The 18,478-nt window shown below is 34.7% G+C and overlaps 1 pseudogene; it reads right to left on the bottom strand.

Annotated features, from left to right (window-relative positions):
• Positions 1-1,124: 1,124 nt before the first annotated feature.
• On the bottom strand, positions 1,125-2,539 carry LOC113339391 (annotated as a pseudogene).
• Positions 2,540-18,478: the final 15,939 nt, after the last annotated feature.

The following is an 18,478-nucleotide window of genomic DNA, read 5'->3' as shown; positions in this document are numbered from 1 at the left end:
ATTCCTGTAATTTCCTTGTGTAATCGCCAGTGATCTTATTACTTATCCCTAATTTCAGCTGGCGTATGATCAACCCATATAATGTTTCCACAAACCCAGCCCGAGATGAGCAAGATCAGCAGCAATTACATAAGGAAATTACAAGAATCATTATGCAATTAATATTCCACCATAATCAAAACTTATATACTGACTTTAAACTTCTCTAATTGCTCTTCTTTAGCTCTCTAGCTAAATGTATGATGGTTGAAGTTGATGCGCAGCTCAGATTATAGTGTCTTAACTGTTGTTCAACCATTGTTAGCTACATATAACTCGATCCGGAGACACAGGGTCAGTGGGTGATACCGTGATAGCTCATTAGTAATTTAATTAATCTGTTCACTTCCAAAAACAAGTTCCGAAAAGATAAATTCGATTAAAATAAAGTATGATCAAGTTCCAAAACTATAATTAGCAGGGAATCCAACTACGTTAAAACACCAGATTAAGAGAACCAAAAAATGGACTTGAGCCATATGTTGATGTTGTTTATCTAGCTAGATGTACAAAAAATGTACGCACCCATCATAAGTGAAAGTCATGTAAAGGATGTTACATGTCCCCGGGATATAAATATTATGATGTGTCGATCATTTGGCTCCTAAATATTTTTTAATGCAACGGGATTTTTTAGTTAATGTGCAAGAGTTGTTCTTTAGAAATGGGTCCTTTTATTTATAACATCATAGACTGTTAGATATACATACATTTTGGCAGTGCGGCTATAAAATGTAGTGGATAGGTTAGCGGTGCTAGGTCTTCCGTAAACAACCGTAGGTCATGGTATCATGTACAAATGTAGGTACAAAAAATGTACTACAAAGAATAATATAATCACAGGCCGAGATTTAAACACTGATTTTTGGAAAATTCGAATTTTTGTGGATTCCATTACCAATTTCCATAAGAACATTTGCAAATGTAACCAGAGCTAGACAAGCAAAACAAGAAGTTCTGTTTTTTTTCCAAACTTGCATATAGTATATGACAGTTACCTCAAACAAAAGAACCCCAAAAAAACAAAAAAAAAAAGAAAAAGCTGGACAAAGAGGAAAAAAACATAATCAGAACGAAATGTTGGACACAAATCTAGGCCATAGTTTTGGCATAATGGAGAAGATCTTGATCCTCCTCGAATATGGCCATGTCTTCCTCTTCTAAACTCACCCATGCTTCAATACCTGTACCGCATTTTGTATCCATCAGGAAAAGAGAGTTCTTGTATTCTGAAAATGAATTCAGAGCTACCCATGATGGTTTGCCCCATCCAAAATCAATCTCATAAAATGGAAGCCTACATAAACTACTTATCCAACAAATCTGAACCCTCTCCCCATTTTCATCACCTTCACCATTTGACAGATGAGAGGCTTCATCAAGGGATTTGAAGAACTCAAGATCACCTTCTTGTAGTTTACGTATGTATTCATCGTTAATCTCATTTACCCCCGATCTCAGCTGGCTTATCAGACCATCTAGTGTTTCGACGAACCCCAGAGAATTCTTGCCGTGGTCAATTATCATCGACTCAGCTGTTGCATCCATGATAATGTTGCCGAATGATACATGAGGCAATGGTGGATTTAGCCTTGTCCGCAAATTTACAACAAAGTTCGCTATAGATCTTATGATGATGGGTTTTGTTGATGCTGCTGCTGAGAAGGTGTGTTCACGTACGGGTTACTTTCACTCTACTTGTCTCCATGAACGATTTCCATACCAAAGCTGATACTGCTTCACTACGACTTGGATATTTTGACAAAACGTTACAACTTCTTGACTCAGCAATCCGAGCACGGAGGGCAGTGATCTTAGAAGCACTAAATAGAAACCGTTTCGTAACGACGTTTTCTCCTTCGAGGCGATCATCAGACTCAAGCGTTGATACTTGGACTCCTGAAGGTAGAGCCGGGAAGATAGCGGCTGCATCAAAAGTTGGATACACGATCTCTGAGTTGAGTGCTACACGAGCAGTGGCTGCCCAGCTGTTTAAGAATGTTGTCGATGTACATCCATCAATTATCTTGTGTGATGAACATATACTAAGTGCAATTCCACCACAATCAAACATAGTGACTTGAACTGCTAATTGCGCTTCTTTAGCTAAATCATCTAACACAATGTACGACGGGTGAAGTCGATGAATTACGTCGAGACTCATAAATTCAGACATTACAGCATTAACTTTTGCTTCGATATAGTCTATGCCTTCGTCATTACACTCAACTAAGATGTTACCTCTTATTCTACCCGCAATTGGGTAGAATCGTGTCAGGGTTTCGGATAAAGATTTCTTGAGTATATTTGCTTTACTACATTGATCATTATTATTCGATTCATGACCATTATTATTAGCTGGGTAGAACATAACTATGGGAACGTAGAGTGGTGGAAGAAGTTGATCAAGAAGTGAAAGCTTGAAATTTCTAAGATGTGGAGGTGTTGGCGTTGAAGGTTTAACGAACTCATTTGATATAACTTGGACCTTCATTTTCGAAATTTGTTGATGATGTATTTCTTTCAAATGAACAAAAAGATGGCGGTTTGATCTTCTATATATAGTATAATCGGATCATACATTCTTTGGATAAAATCCTACGATTAAGAGTCCACAAACCAACTATTCCTTAACAGCCTTTCTTAACTTCACGTTTTTTGATTATATATATATATATATATATATATACACAAGAGTAAGTACAGGCAAGCACCAAGAACCACTTTAGTACGCAATGATAACACTAGCATAGGCCATTTGAGGGGCAATAGCCCTGAATGACGAAGCCAGAAGTCATTAGGTGCTGATAATACTAATGATGACTTGAGTTCCAAACTCATCATTGCATCACCAAATCCGCCACCCTAATTAGTACTTTTTGCTGCCTTTTCTTATCCATTCCCAATTGTACATGCCCTCATCCTTGTTTCCCCTCAGCTACATTATGATAACACAAAAAAAAGAAAGCCAACTAACATTCAGGGGAAACTAGGTTATTTGTTAATTTTAAAGAAGTCGAAACGAGGCTTTGGAATGGAGACATCACACTAAAGATTCTATCCACACCGCAATTTGTCCCGCCATTTATCTTGAGAGGGGGATGTGATGGACGAAACAAAAGCCGTCAAGAATAGGGACTAGGGAAAAAATTAATGGGTCCCCAAATTTGTGGGTTGCAGGATTAGTTTCAGGGTTTCTTTTTGATCAACATATCATTTTCGATTAAAGAACCGTGAAAAACAACCAGGCTAAATTGGGGTCTATGCCATTTAATTGGGGCCTATAACTACATGACAAAATAGGGTCATTAACAAGTAATTTCTAGAAACCCCTTATCCACCATTTATGTTAATGCCTAATATGCCCTTATTAAATTAGTGATGATTAGTTAAGTTGATATTTGTTAAATTAATTAGTGTTTGAGTTTGATTATAGTGTTAGGATTAGAGTAGAAATTCATTTTTTTTTTTAAGGTTTGGAGGGAAAGAAGAAGTAGAGGGAAAAAAGAAAAAAATTAGGGTTTGTGATTTTCTTAGCAAAAATGAAACTTTATAGTGATGATGAAGACTCTAGTAGTGATGAAGAAGTGGGTCCATCAGATTATCATGATTTCGATCCTACCGAATTGGATAATTTGTTGAAAGAAGAAGAGGATGTCAACCAAAGAATGCTTGAGGATATTATTCAAGCACAAGAACAATATATCGTCAGGAAGAAGAAGGTGATGATGCTTCTAATAAACAGGTATGAATTGTAATGATCTACAAACATGTATTTGCACGTCTCGATCGCCAAAAAGGAAAAAAAATTCAAAATCTTTTTCCAGAATCGGTTTATTCGATATCACCACATAAACCGATTCAGGGTAAAATCCCCAAATTGGGTATCATAATCGGTTGTTGTTCATCACCATATAATACAATTGTAGTAAATTTTTGAAGCGATGGATACGTGACCAAACTCGGTTTATGTTGGTGATGTGCATATGCCGATTCCTTCACTTGAATAATCACGTAGAATACCCGAAGTTGACAATCGGTTTATTTACGTGTATATGTAATCCGATTCTGGATAAAAAAAGTTACATGATAAATGTGAAAAAAAATCGGATTACATGATACGAGACATACAAAGTCCTTAATCGGACTTTATAGTTGCACATATAAACCGATTACTGATAATCGGTTTTCTCGACTGTAACATAGAAACCGATTTTGGATCCTCAACTTGTTGATATTTGTTGTAGATTGTTGTGGCGTTTGAAGAAGATCAGCCCAAACCCATATCTATGCTGGGTCATGATACCTCTGCCCACTATTTCACCGATTTGGAATGGACAGAAAGAAACGATGCAAAGCAATGGTTTATAGACAAGGAAATAGAGATCGAATGCGCGTTAGTTTTAGGCCGTCATTCAAGTGAAGATCGTTTGGAACTTGTTTGTGAGAGAGGTAGAAAGCAAGAAAGTTAATGGGCAAAGGACAGACTGTACGTGAAGACGACGACAAGGGAATACATTATTAAATTAAAGAAGTATGGTTTCCCGTTTAAGATTATAGTTAATAGAGCCAAGGGACCCAATGGTAAGGTATACAAGCTCTCTAAAGTGATGAATGATTGTCATAATCATGATGATACGGAGTCTCTTGTTGGACATGCGGCCGTTTGTGGGTTGAAACCACATCAATTGAAAACGGTGAGGTCGATGAAAGCGTGTAAATCAAGTGACATCCTTAGGAAGATTAAGGACGATGATAAGAATAACTTGTCCACTTTGAGGCAAATTTACACGGCAAGAGCGGCATTTAAGAAGAGGGAATGAGATGGTAGAGCGGTTACGGAACAACCTCAGTGGTTAGCCGATCAACATGGATACATAATGAGGAAGCAGGTATTGGAAGGCAAAGTGACTCGTATTTTTTTGGCGCATCCGAAGATGATCAAGTTATCCCAATGCTTCTATCAAATTTTGTTAATAGATTGTACGTACAAGACCAACAAGTACAACATGCCGTTGTTAAACATTGCTTACCATACTTCCGACAAGAAAACTTTCACGGTAGCATGGGGGTTTATGGATCAGGAGAATGATGTGAGTTTTACTTGGATGCTAGAGACGTTGAAGGAGATATACCGTGGTGATCAAACTCTGAGGATCATAGTAACGGATAAGGACCAAGCACTAATGAATTCCATAGGAGTGGTTTTTCCGGACGCTAAGCCTTTTCTTTGCACATGGCACATACAATGCAATATTAGAAGTAATTATATGGGTCATATCCAAAAGCCAAAGCCACAAAAAGGTACCACTCGTGAAAAGGCCGAAGATGAGCGTCTTCAAAAACTAACTCCGGAACAACGAGAGGAGGACAAGAAGAATAGGAAAACGAAGTATGAAGCGAATGGGTTACTATGGAAGGCTTTTAAACATTATTGGGATTTAATGATACACTCAATTTCCGTGGCCGAGTTCGAATCATATTTAGAGAGTTTTATTCGACTATGGAAGAAAGATTACGAGAAATGTGTTGTTTATTGCTTGAAGGAATTGTTGGGTCCGTACAAGGAAAAATTTGTGTATGCTTACACCTACCAACACAAGCATTACAAGAATGAGGCGACAAGTATCGCGGAAGGATCTCATGTACGTTTGAAAAGCTTCCTCCGAGGAAGCCAAAACACTGTGGTTACGGTATAAGAAGCCATCCATGAATACACCAAGGCGGATATCATCAAGATAACCGCGCAAATGGAAGAGAGTAGGATGAAAATCATCACAAGCTACAAGAATTACCATTGGTTGATTAGATGTTTAATCTATAGGGTGTCTCACTGGGCAATCATTTCTATGATGAAAGATTACAAATATTATGTGGAAAAGGAAATCGGGAGAGGAAGAATTGTATGTTCATGTATGACGATGACGGCCTTCGGATTTCTGTGTCGTCACATGATTGCGAGGTACTAACAAGGAATTCCTTTTGAAATCATTGATCCGTTTTGGAAGCAACTAACTTTCAAACCACCCCTAACCGAAGAACCACTCGAATCCTTCGTGGACACAGATATTGGAAAAGAAATCATCGAGAAATTCACAAAAAAGGATGGTTTGGGATGAAAATTTTTGATGTACGACTTAAAACTAGCCGCTAACCCCATATGGTACCGGTCGGAGAACCAACGGTGCCACCTCTGACGGGTATACCACCTACCAACATGGATAGGAAGGAAGAAAGGAACGAGTTTAAGGTTTCAATGAGAACCGAAAAAAACCCGTTATTGAGTCATAAAAGAATCTTTTCTCATAATGAGCGTGAAGACGCTAAATATGAAAAGGCGCAGGTTCCAAAGAAAAGGGGTTGACCAAAGAAGGGGGAAAGCGGGACAAGTGGCGCACAAGCCAAGACAAATGTTTCAAACGTTCCTTCAAAAATTGAGAATGAAGAGGCACCAGCCAAGAGGAAAAGGGGTCGACCAAAGAAGGGAGAAAGCGGGACAAGTAGCGCACATATGGTCCTTTCAAATGATCCAATCGATCCATCTCAAGAAAGTCAAGCGCCAAACAATGTAATTGTTCCTTCTCAAGAGAGTCAAGCGAGTACAACACGAGTATCAAGGATACGTGCATGGAAGGGACAAGCAAGACAAATGAGTTCTATGGTGATTATAAGGGCCGCTCTTGGTGATGGAAGCACGCCTAGGGATGAACGAGGTAGACCCCATTGAACGTGTTACACCATATTCGAGGAGTATTACTCGAAACTTCCTGAAATCGTTAAGCCATATGTGTTATCTACCGATGGCATGGATGCGGATGGTAATTGTGGTTATCACGTTGCGTCGGAACAAATAGGCCATATAAGTTTGGCGGACGATGGGAACCTAACCCAATATCAATACTTTAGAAAGATGATGGCGTTGCGCTTACAAGAAGACAAGAAATTTTACATATCGATGATGAAGGAAGGAAAAACAAGACAAGACAAAGAAGTGATTTTTGAAAAAATGGTTGCTAGAGTACAAGGGATAAAGGGGAATGAACCAATTACCCGACAATATTGGATGCGTATGCCTCTATGTGGTCATCTCTTGGCGGAAACGTGGAGTTGCGTTGTTCATCTATTTGGCAAGGGATCATGCTATACATACGCACCAAAATACACCATTTGGGATGAATCGCTTAGGGATCGGATAATTATTTTATTCAACAATAACAACATACATTATATCGGTCTTAGAGTACGTGATGATTTTCCATTACCACCGGTAGATAGGTATCATGAGGTCTCGGAGGTCACCAAGGAGTGGCTAAAAAAATACGATCCCAACATGAGGCGATGGGAGGAATTGATCGGGACGGATCAATTCGATGGTTTCCATTTGTTGGAATGAGTATTTTCCTTATGTTAAAAACTTGATCTATCAGATGCTTATATTTTGTCGCTTTCTTATATTGTATTTTGCAAACTTGAACCAAGCTTAATGAATGAACGTGGTTTTCTTTTTTGGGTACCTTGGACTCATGAAATTTATAACATAATCAAACTTATAATACGTTTATAAATTCCGATTTTGGAGGTAGTTTGCTGCAGCTTTTTCAGAATCGGTTTATATGGACGACAATGTAATCCGATTATTCGATGAAAAAGTTACAGAGATTTTTAACTCAATAATCGGATTACAAATGGTCCAAGATGTTCCGAACCTGAAACCAAAATCGGTTGATGTGTGTATTAGTGTAAACCTATTATAGTTGATGTTCATCACATCAACCCATAATCGGGTTATATAGGTTCACATTAAAAACCGATGTATGCCACAATCGGATTAATATGGTGCACCTATAAACCGATTCTTGGTGGATTTTCAGAAAATTTAATGACTGAATTTTAAAGATTTAAAGGTAAATCATTGTAAAGTACCACTTAGAAGGAATGGTTTAAAGAGATTTTAACTCAATTACTTGAATTTTTTTTTTTTTCAAAACTCATAAAGAAATTAAATTTCAATTGTTGTTTGTGATTGATTAAGATTTAGTTTTGATTTTCAAGGAAATTGAAAAAGAAATTGAGTTTTGATTAATGATTTTTGTTTTTGTTAATTAATTTATGATTTTGTATTTGTATTTGTGTTAGAATAATTAAGGTTTCTTTAAGGGTTAACTTAGTATTTTTATAATCTTTTACACACCCCTTATCATTCTCTATTGGGTGGATGAATAAATCTATATGCCCCAATTTAATCAGAAAAAACAACTGATCCACCGAATAAAATTCACAAAGACCAAAAAGAACGAATTGTGTAGAAAACTGAACTCTCCACATACCGGTACGTAGTGTTGATTTGCTTTTAGGACCTATTGAAATGACCATTTTCATTGTAGGATTCAGTTGCTGCATTTGGGTTCTAATCAAATAGTTGACTTTGTCCTGACCTTGTTGGCCTTCACATAACATAGTTGTAAGTTTAATATATTTAACACTACTTTTTCTATTATAATGTGCATTGTGCTTGTACATAAAATATGGTTTTTCTTTTTCCCAACCTCATTTTTCTTATTTCTCATTCTCTTCATAATTTCTAAAAATAATTCTATTTGTCATTATACATTCATGTATTCACCAAACACAATTATTAGATTTGAGTTTTACCTTTTTCTTCTATTTGATTTTGCTTGTAGACCAGTAATCAGATGAAAAAAAAGGATTCGAACGGGTGTCTGTTGGGAAAAAAGAAGAACGCACAATTGGGGGATATCAAAACTAATTGAGGATATGAATTACTTTTCCCAACCAATTGTGTTTGCTAAGGGGTGTTTTTGGAGGACAAAAATACTAAAATACCCTTCCTTCAAAATAAAAATCTAAAAATTAAAATCAAAAAACAAAATCATATCTCCCAATTCCATCTTCACCTCTTATTAATCTCTTTTAAGATTAGGGTTTTGAGACCTAAATATTCCCCACTCCCTTTCAAATTCTAAAATTTCCCCGTTCCCTTTCAAATTGTCTTCTCCTTCTCTGCCGGCTCCTCAATTTGAAATCGATTATTTCTTATTTACATTCGGAAGTGATGAATACCATGCCGGAAGTGATGAAGACCATGCCGGAAGTGATGAAAAAATTCCAGAAGTGATGAAGACCATACCGGTATAGATGAAGACCATGCCGGTAGTGATGAAGACCATGTCAGAAATATTTTTTTTTTTACATCGTCGGAAGTGATGAAGACCATGCCGGAAAATGGTGCCGACATGCTTGGTAACTAACATTTAGTTACGGCATGCTCGATAGAAATCTATCAATGCCGGTACTTAAGTGAATTTTTTTTTCAAGTTTTTGGATACTTTATATCATGTGCCAGCAAAGAAATTCAAGCAACATACCGTGCCGGTAGCTGTACCGGCATGCTCGAGATTAACTGACTGTGCCGGCAGTGGACTGAAAACCAGAAAAAAAATCAAAACGGACTGAAATTCAATTTTCTCGTAGAGGCAAACATTTATGAAAATTTCCAACATATGATGACATGGTATTCATACTTCTTCTATGCCGGCACCTAGCTTTTTCAGTGAAAAAATGGAGAATTCAAAGAAAAAAACTTCTTTTTATAGTTGAGCTAAAGATTCAGCAGCAATTCTCTTTTCACTATCATCCACCATTTTCACCAAAAAAAACTTTCCTCTCAAATTCCCCCCCCCCCCTTCAACTCTCAGCTCACCCAAAACTAATTGATACACTAATTATTTATCAAATAATTTTATGATTTTCCTAAGTATAATTAAACACTAAACCTGATTAGTGAGGGGTAGATTAGAAATTAAAAAAATAATTAGATAAGGGGTGACCCTGATTTGATATTTAGATCCAATTTTTATCCTTTTTCTCTATCCCACAATTAGTTTTGATATCCCCAATCACGCGTTCAAAAAGAAGGTGGCTCTGTTGGGGAGGAAGATGGAGGAAAAGATGGTGGCTACGCTGGTGGTGGAAAGAAAAAAGAGTTGCATTTTGATCTAAGAGTTTTTACCATGGGGTGGATAAAAACTATGTAGGGTATAAAAAACAAAGTCAAAATACAAAAAGATAGGATTTAGATTTTTTTAAACTTTATCTAGATGGTATCTATGATAATTAGGGATGGGAATTAAGGCGGACGGGAAATAGGAAAAATGGGTATAAGAAACAGGAAAAACCTAAAATATTAATTGTATTTCTTAACATATAACTTCACTATCCATATTTTTTTTTTTTGCAATAAATTGGTTTAATTACCCTTAAAGTTAGAGTTTTTTGATTTACCTCTCTTTTCTATGTGAGTTGGTCATCCTTTCATGACTTGCTAAAATTTTCTCAAATCTACTCTTAGTTTTCATCAAAATCTTTCTTACTATACTGAGGTTTTGATCCACTACATTCTGACCTCTTAGGAATCATATTTTATTGGTTTTAATCTTTTATTTTTAAAGAAAATTTAATTTATTTTGAGTATGGCTAACTATTTATTCTCCTTTCTTTCCGGTGTGTTTACAAATTATTTATTTCCTAGTGGCGTTTGCCATATTATCAGAAGCAGTAAAGGCGTATGTAGAGGTTGCTCAAATGCTCGTAGAAGCTGAAGTGTTTCAGATGCTTATCATTGTAGTTGTGAAGTTTGTTTTCCATGGTTTTCTTCAATATTAACGATCCAACTTTGTCTAGAAGTCAGAATAACCGTAACTCTTGCACTTTCAAATTTTGAAATTTTTGTTACCTTTTTGGTTACATATCACTGCTGTCACTTACTTGGTGAAGCGTTAATCTAGTTATTTCCAATCTTAAAGGAAATTTCCATAACCACAAATCCCTATCTTTAATGAATTATTCTCACAAATGTCTTCAAACCATATACTTGTATAACTTCAAGAACAATACCACGGCCGCAATCCCTTATTTCTATCCCAAAAGAATAGGGAAGATGGCTACAGAATGTTTCAGATTTGGTTCAAAAGTTCAAGAATGCCACGTTGGAGTTAGGTTAATCCTTTGAGTCAGTGGTTCATCATCAAGAATATGAAGTAGATGATCAGGAAGACACACAATGGGAATTTTTCCTTGCGGGAAAAATATTCATAGAAACGAAATATGGGTCTTAAAATAGTCGAGAAAAACATGGGTTTCACTTGGACTTTTCAAGCCGAAGATGAGGTTCAAATTGTTGAGATTAATGCTAACATTATGGTTTTTAAGTTTAAGGAATGGGATAGTCCAAAGAATTTTTTTGAAACAAGACCTCGGAATATTAATGGGTGTCTTGTTATTCCGCATCACTATAGTGTTGATCATATGTGATATATCAAGAAATTGATTGGAAAAATCAATGTTTCTGGATCCAGCTGAAGAAACTTCATCCAGAACATAAAAACGTGGAGTCAGCTAGGAAGATGGGTTCACTAATGGGCGAAGTGATCACTATTGATCCCCGAATGCTATTCTTAATGCAGGTGATCCGGTTAAAGTATGTGTCATTATCGACATTAACAATCCAATGAGAAGAGGAGCTATGCATGTCATTGAAGATAGATGTTCAAGATGGATAAGGTACTTCTATGAGAAACAACCAAATAAACTATACCCTAAATGTTTCATTATTAATCATATCAAAGGTGTCTGCAAAACTCTTGCTGAATACCTTGAAGCTGCTCATAAGAAAACATACTATTTTGGTGTAAGAAATTTCATAGGAAAAAACAAAATAGCTCAACATAAGATTGTAGGTCAAGTTTCAATAAGAGGTCAGAGAACTAATACCAAAAATCCAGTTTTTGTTCCTCCACAAGATGGCATTGTAATTAATGCTGAATTTTCTTTTGCTGCTGATGCAGATGATTACTATGATATTGCTAGGCTAGGTGAGAGATAGGGAAACAACCCAACTCTCACTTCTAATGTAATCCTAACTGCTCAGAACCTAGAAAGTATTCCTCTGAATGATAAGCATCAGAATCCACAAGCAACCTCAAAAGCCAATCAGCAGGAAAAACAAATCAATGACACCATTGGGAAGAAATAAGTAATTTCTAGACTCTACTCTACGCGTTGTTTAAATTTTTTAAAAGTTTACTATTTCTTCAACATGAATCTTGCAACGTACAAGGAATCAACAATAGTTTTACAAAACAACAACTGCAAAATCTAGTCAAAACTCAAATCCTTGACTTTGTTTTCCTTTGTGAAACTAAAATGGATAATCCTAGGTATCAATTGCTCATTTCGTTCATTATCGTAACTATACCTACATTGATAGAATTGGTTATGAAGGTGGTCTTATTCTTATGTGGAAGGACGAAATAACTTCTGATATTGTTTGCATTGTTGATAATATTATCCATGCTCTCTAATCAAACATGACCCTAGTAAACTAGAGGTTTTAGTCTCTAATATGTATGGTTCCACTTACAATAACCCTAAAAGAAGCAATGAAGTTTCTTACATGAACTAAGTGAAGAGGTTTTACAACCTTGGCTAGTTAATTATAGAAGATATTAATTTTCACTTATCTAGAAAAAACAATAGCTAGATGGGTTCAAAACATGGTTACATAATCTGGTCTTATGGATTTAGGTTATGAAGGGAAAGATTTTGCTTGGACTAGCAATAATTATGGTACATGCCCTAAAAAGGCCATACTAGATATGACCCTAGGAAATAATAATTGACATTTACATTTTGCTCAGGCCAAAGTTCTCAATCTCAATGATGTGCTTTTGACCACTGTGTGTTTTGTTAATTTATGATCCTCTTCCTAGAAATTCTTTCGAGACGTTTTCAAGTTTTTTTGGCACTTGGATGCAACATGACTCTTTTTGTCAACAAATGAAAATTGCTTGGAATGTTAATGTTAATGGTAGGCCTTCTCATAAATTCAAACATAAATTGCAAAGTACTAGAATGACTCTCTCTCAATGGAACATACTTGAATTTGGGGATATTTAAAAAATATCACTAATCTTCAAAATCAGTTAGATACTCTCCAGAAAGAGGCTATTTCTGTCAGCCAGTTTATCAGAGTAAAAACTATCATTAAAGACTCAGAAAAGTGGTATAATATCCAGACAAGTTTCTATAAATAAAAGTCTAGAGATGAACATGTACATGATATGGATAATAATACTAGGTATTTCAATTCTCTGGTGAACAAGAGACTTCATATGAATAAAATTACTATTCTTAGTGATGCTATATAGGTACTGGTATAGAGATATATATGATGTTTCAAATTAGCTTACAACTCATTTTAGTTCTATTGCTTGTACTAGTAATCCCGTGTTCTCTAAAGGTGATTTTGATATCATTCCTCTTGTCATATCTGATATCCATAATATTGCTCTAGTTTCTATACCATTTACTTATGGAATTGTCAATGTTGTTAAATCAATGCCAGCTTGAAGTTCACCTGATCCTGATGGATTCCCAGTTGGGTTTTATCAATCACAATGGCACATTCTAGGTAAATATGTTATTGATGTTGTTCAGAAATTGTTTGAGACTGGGCATATGCCAAAAAACTTGAATAAAACTTACGTATGTCTAATCCCAAAGGTTAAAAAGATCTTAAAAAAGCAACTGATTTTAGGCCTATAAGATTGTGTAATGTTTCTTACAAAATAGTTTCAAAAATTCTAGCAAATAGAATTAGTTCTTTCCTTAAGAAACTTATATCCCTATATCATGCTGCTTTTGTTCCTGGTACATCCATACATGATAATATCATAATTTCCCATGAAACTATCCACATTATGAAGCAGAAGGAAGACTTTGGTGGTAATATGACCTTAAAATTAGACTTATCTAAAGATTTTGAAAAGCTTGAGTGGAGTTTTCTTGTAACGACCCTCAAGCTCGTCAACGCTATTAGACCAGTCAAGAGACGAATTAACCGCTAATTAATCGATTAGTTAACGTAGATTTTAATTAATAGAAATTAATCTAACAACGATCTAGATAAGAAACTAGTACCACTAAATAGATCTCGAAAAGTTATGCGAAATGGTCTACTCGAACATGTCATTCGGATAGCGGACGTGTAAGATATTTTGGATTAGTATGAAGGGTAAAACTGTTATTTCCTTAATATGGCTGCCCCTATCAATTTTATGGGTGCATCAATAAATATATTTAGCCTTATCACTAACACATTTCAAAGAGAAATTCTTTTCTCTTCTTGTTTCTTTCTTCGTTCTTCTTCTGCTCTTCCTCTCTTTCTTCTTCTGGTTGATTTTGGGAAATGAAGTATTGTTCTGAGATCCAGATAAGAAGAGTATGATCATGAATTAAGTGATGGCGTAGGTGTTGTTGTTGTTTTAATTTAGGAGGAAGTTGAATCACAAAGCGAGTAAGTTAGGGTTTTCTGAAGTTGGTTGTTTTTTGAGTTTGTTTAGAACGAGGATGATTTTGAGTTGTAACAACTGAAGATTAAGAGGGTTGCTGATGAATTGAGGAGATGAAGCAATTCTTGTGTTGAATCTAAAAGAAAAATTAATGAGGGTTAGTATAGTTGATAAATCCCAAATTTATTCAGAGACTCATTGCATTTATGTAGGGCCATCAATTTATTGAAATAGAAAATTATTTATGCTTGTCTACGGCTGAGATTTATAAATTAAACTAATGACAGATTAGAAATATATGTTTGCGTTTAAACTAGAAATATATGTTTGCTTATTAGAAATATAAGAACCTGTGGATATATAGCATAAATAATAACATTAAATTTCTAGTAATCTTATACCCAAATTATCTTTAGTCCAATAAATGATTCAGTAAATAAAAAATACACAAGTAGTAGTAATAATAATATTTGGATGCTTAGCACAATATTAGACTTAAAAGAAAATAAATTCGTATATTAGTAGGATACTTTACATTAATAGCAAAATCTAAAGACTATTAGGATATATTAAAATTTTATGCAGACTCAAATATAAATCATATTAAAATTACCAACGCCAATATTTAACAAGATACATTATACAAAATTCAATATGATTAAATAAAATGAATTATATAAATATCTTTACGTGAGCGTAGAGTCATATTTAGGAGATTAAGACTTAGTATACCAACTGGACTATCAACTAACCAATTATAAAGATAGTAATGAGAATAATAACACAGTTGATACAGTCGAACCTCGATAAATGAATGTTCGATAAATAAATAACCTCGCCAAATGAATAATTTTCTCCGGTCCCGACTTGGTCCAAGGTGATAAATGAATAACCTCGCTTAATGCATTAATGAATAAAAAAAATTGGATCCTTAAAGGCCCTATAGAAATATAAACGAATAACCACTGAATTATATATAAAAATATATATATAAAAATATATATATAAAAATAAACCAAAATACATAATCAGAAAATTTTACATAAAAATATATGTAGGAATGAACTCAAAAAATTCATTTATGGTTGATTGTATTTTTCTTCCACCCAAACCAAAATGCACCGTATCCTTAAGTTTATGCAATGCTTGCACAATTTCTAGAATATTTTTCTCGGGTAGTAGCAAGTAATTTTTTAAAGTGACCATCGCTTGAAAAGCATCTTTAGATGACACATTTGGTACGATGCTACCATCATCTGGTTCAGGATCATTCTCATTATTCATTACTGACTCAATAATTTCTTCGTCTGTTGGAGACTTCATAACTGCATCATTCTCGTCAGGATAGTTCAAAAGATGTTCGACGTCCATCACATTTCTATAACGTAAATTAGAAATGACACCACTTAATTCAAAAGAAAATGAATGTTAATTGAATTATTGATAGGATTTTGACCAATATTTCCTAGGTATACTTGTACATTTTCTCCTATAAAATTTAACTTCTTAACTAAGAAAATATTGTCTAAATGAATAAATATTCGTTTATCGATAAATGAATAAAATATTCATTTATCGATAAATAAATAACCCCGCTAAATGAATATTTTTTCTTGATCCTGAGAGCATTTGTTTATCGAGGTTCGACTGTAATAGTATTTGAGTAATTAGGTTAATAAAAAATTATTAGTAGATAATATGTGGAAAACTTGTATATTGTATAACACTAAAGTTAAAATATTGGGTATTATTAAATAGACGTGAAAACAATTCTGGATAAGTTTTATGGATAAATATAAAACAAACATGAACTACATCAAATTAAGAATTTACTAAATGTCAGACTATAGATATTAGCGCGGAGAACTTCGACATAATTATTTGTTAGAACATAAATTATTGTAGTTAAACCTAGATCTACAAATTATAAATTTTAGTTGTAGAAAACCATATAGGTTTTTGTTTCATTTCTTATTGCTTCGAACTCATTCAAAATGAGTTGATTTTCACGCGTTTGTAAGTATGAGCAGTACTTGCACATAGTCGAGAGATAACATTTTTCTATAAGGTGGGGAGTTTTGAAGATTAGAATGATGGTTTGATTTTCGAGGAAAAAAATGTATAAGGTGGGGAGAATGTAACAACCCTCAAGCTCGTCAACGCTATTAGACCGGTCAAGAGACGAATTAACCGCTAATTACTCGATTAATTAACATAGATTTTAACTAATAGAAATTAATCTAAAAACGATCTAGATACAAAACTACTACCACTACATGGATCTCGAAAAGTTATGCGAAATGGTCTACTCGAACGTGTCATTCGGATACCGGACGTATAAGATATTACTGGATTAGTATGAAGGGTAAAACTGTCATTTCCTTAATAAACCGCTTGGCTGCCCCTATTAATTTTCTGGGTGCTTCAATAAATATCTTTGGCCTAGTCACTAACACGTTTCAAAGAGAAATTCATTTCTCTTCTTGTTTCTTTCTTCTTTTTCTTTCTGGTTGATTTTGGGAAATTAAGTATTGTTCTGAGATCGAGATAAAAAGTGTTTGATCATGAATCAAGTGATGGTGAAGGTGTTGTTTATGTTTGAATTTAGGAGGTAGTTGAATCATAAAGCCAATAAGTTAGGGTTTTCTTAAGTTGGTTGTTTTTGAGTTTGTGTAGAACGAGGATGATTTTGAGTTGTAACAATTGAAGATTAAGAGGGTTGTTGATGAATTGAGGAGATGAAGCAATCTGGTATTGAATCGAAAAGAAAAGGTAAATCAGATATTTAAATTAGGGTTTCTAATTTATTGATATTCTTTATGAAATTGTTTTTATTTGATAAATTATAGGTGGGTTCGATCTTAATTGTGATGTAGATGATTGTATAAGGCTTAATTTTAGTTTCTTTAGAAAGAAAGTGGATCTTAGGTTATGATTGGGGGATGTTGATTAAATGAAGAAAATAATTTGAACAATGGTGATTTGAATAAGAATGGATGTTGTTTCAATCTAGAGTTAGTGATTGAATTTGGGTCATTCATTTAGACTCTTCAAGAAAGAAATTAGAATTAGGGATTTCAATGGAGTTTTGAAATCGGGAGAAGAAGGATAATTGGTAGTTGAAGTTTTGGATATTTATGTTGTTTGTTTGATTGAGTTGAACCGAGGTGCAGCTGTAAATAAATGTAATTGGTGGAGGAATTGTAATTATAATTAGGCTAGTATTGTTCCAGGAAGTGGGTGTATGGATTGTAGGAACTGCATGTGAAGCTGTAACTTCAAATTGAGATGTTAGTGAAGCTGAACTTAGTTAGATAAATAAAGGTCACTTTTTATGATTTTGTGGAAATACAGGGAAAGTAGTATTGATGTAAATTGCAGGGAAAAGATGTTGGAAGTGGAGGTTGTATGCTTTATGTAACTGGAATTCAAGAAGTGAATGAATATGGAGCTTTAGTTGTATCCTGGGATTGTGATGAGTTTAAGAAGAAGATGAAGATTGATTTGCGGGTCTTGGCTTGAGGCTGTGAAAGGAAATATGTTTTAATTCAGTTGAATTGGTGATGCTGGTTGTGTTGAAGATAGAGGATAAACTATGGATTCTTGTGCAGAGATGGAACTGAAGTTGCAGGTGCATTTGGTTTATGCTTTGTGCATGCAGTACAAATGATATGGGGTTGTAGCGGTGGCTAAGGGAATTGGTAATAAGTGCTAGATGTTATAGCAAGTGTTAGTCAAGGTTAGTTGGTGTTGATGCCAGTGGTCATGTGATGCTGAGAAGAAATAGAAATGCTGAACTGCGTTTTGGGTGTGTTGCAGTTGAAGCTAAGATGGCAGTGTTGTTAGAGTTCAAGATATATGTATAATATTACAAGTATGCAGTGGATGTGGCAATGAGTTTCTTCCATTAGCTTTATAATGGAAAGTAATATAAATAATGTTATAGTTGGAGATTACAGTTACAATGATTATAAACATTATCCGTTTGCTTTTGTGTTTTGATTATGCATTATGATGTTTGGCTTATGATCTGATTAAATCAGTTTTACCTAGGATGTTAATCCAGTCAG

Source organism: Papaver somniferum, unplaced genomic scaffold, assembly GCF_003573695.1.
Source record: "Papaver somniferum cultivar HN1 unplaced genomic scaffold, ASM357369v1 unplaced-scaffold_21, whole genome shotgun sequence".
Classification (NCBI taxonomy): Eukaryota; Viridiplantae; Streptophyta; class Magnoliopsida; order Ranunculales; family Papaveraceae; genus Papaver; species Papaver somniferum.
This window is presented reverse-complemented; position numbering and strand designations above follow the sequence as displayed.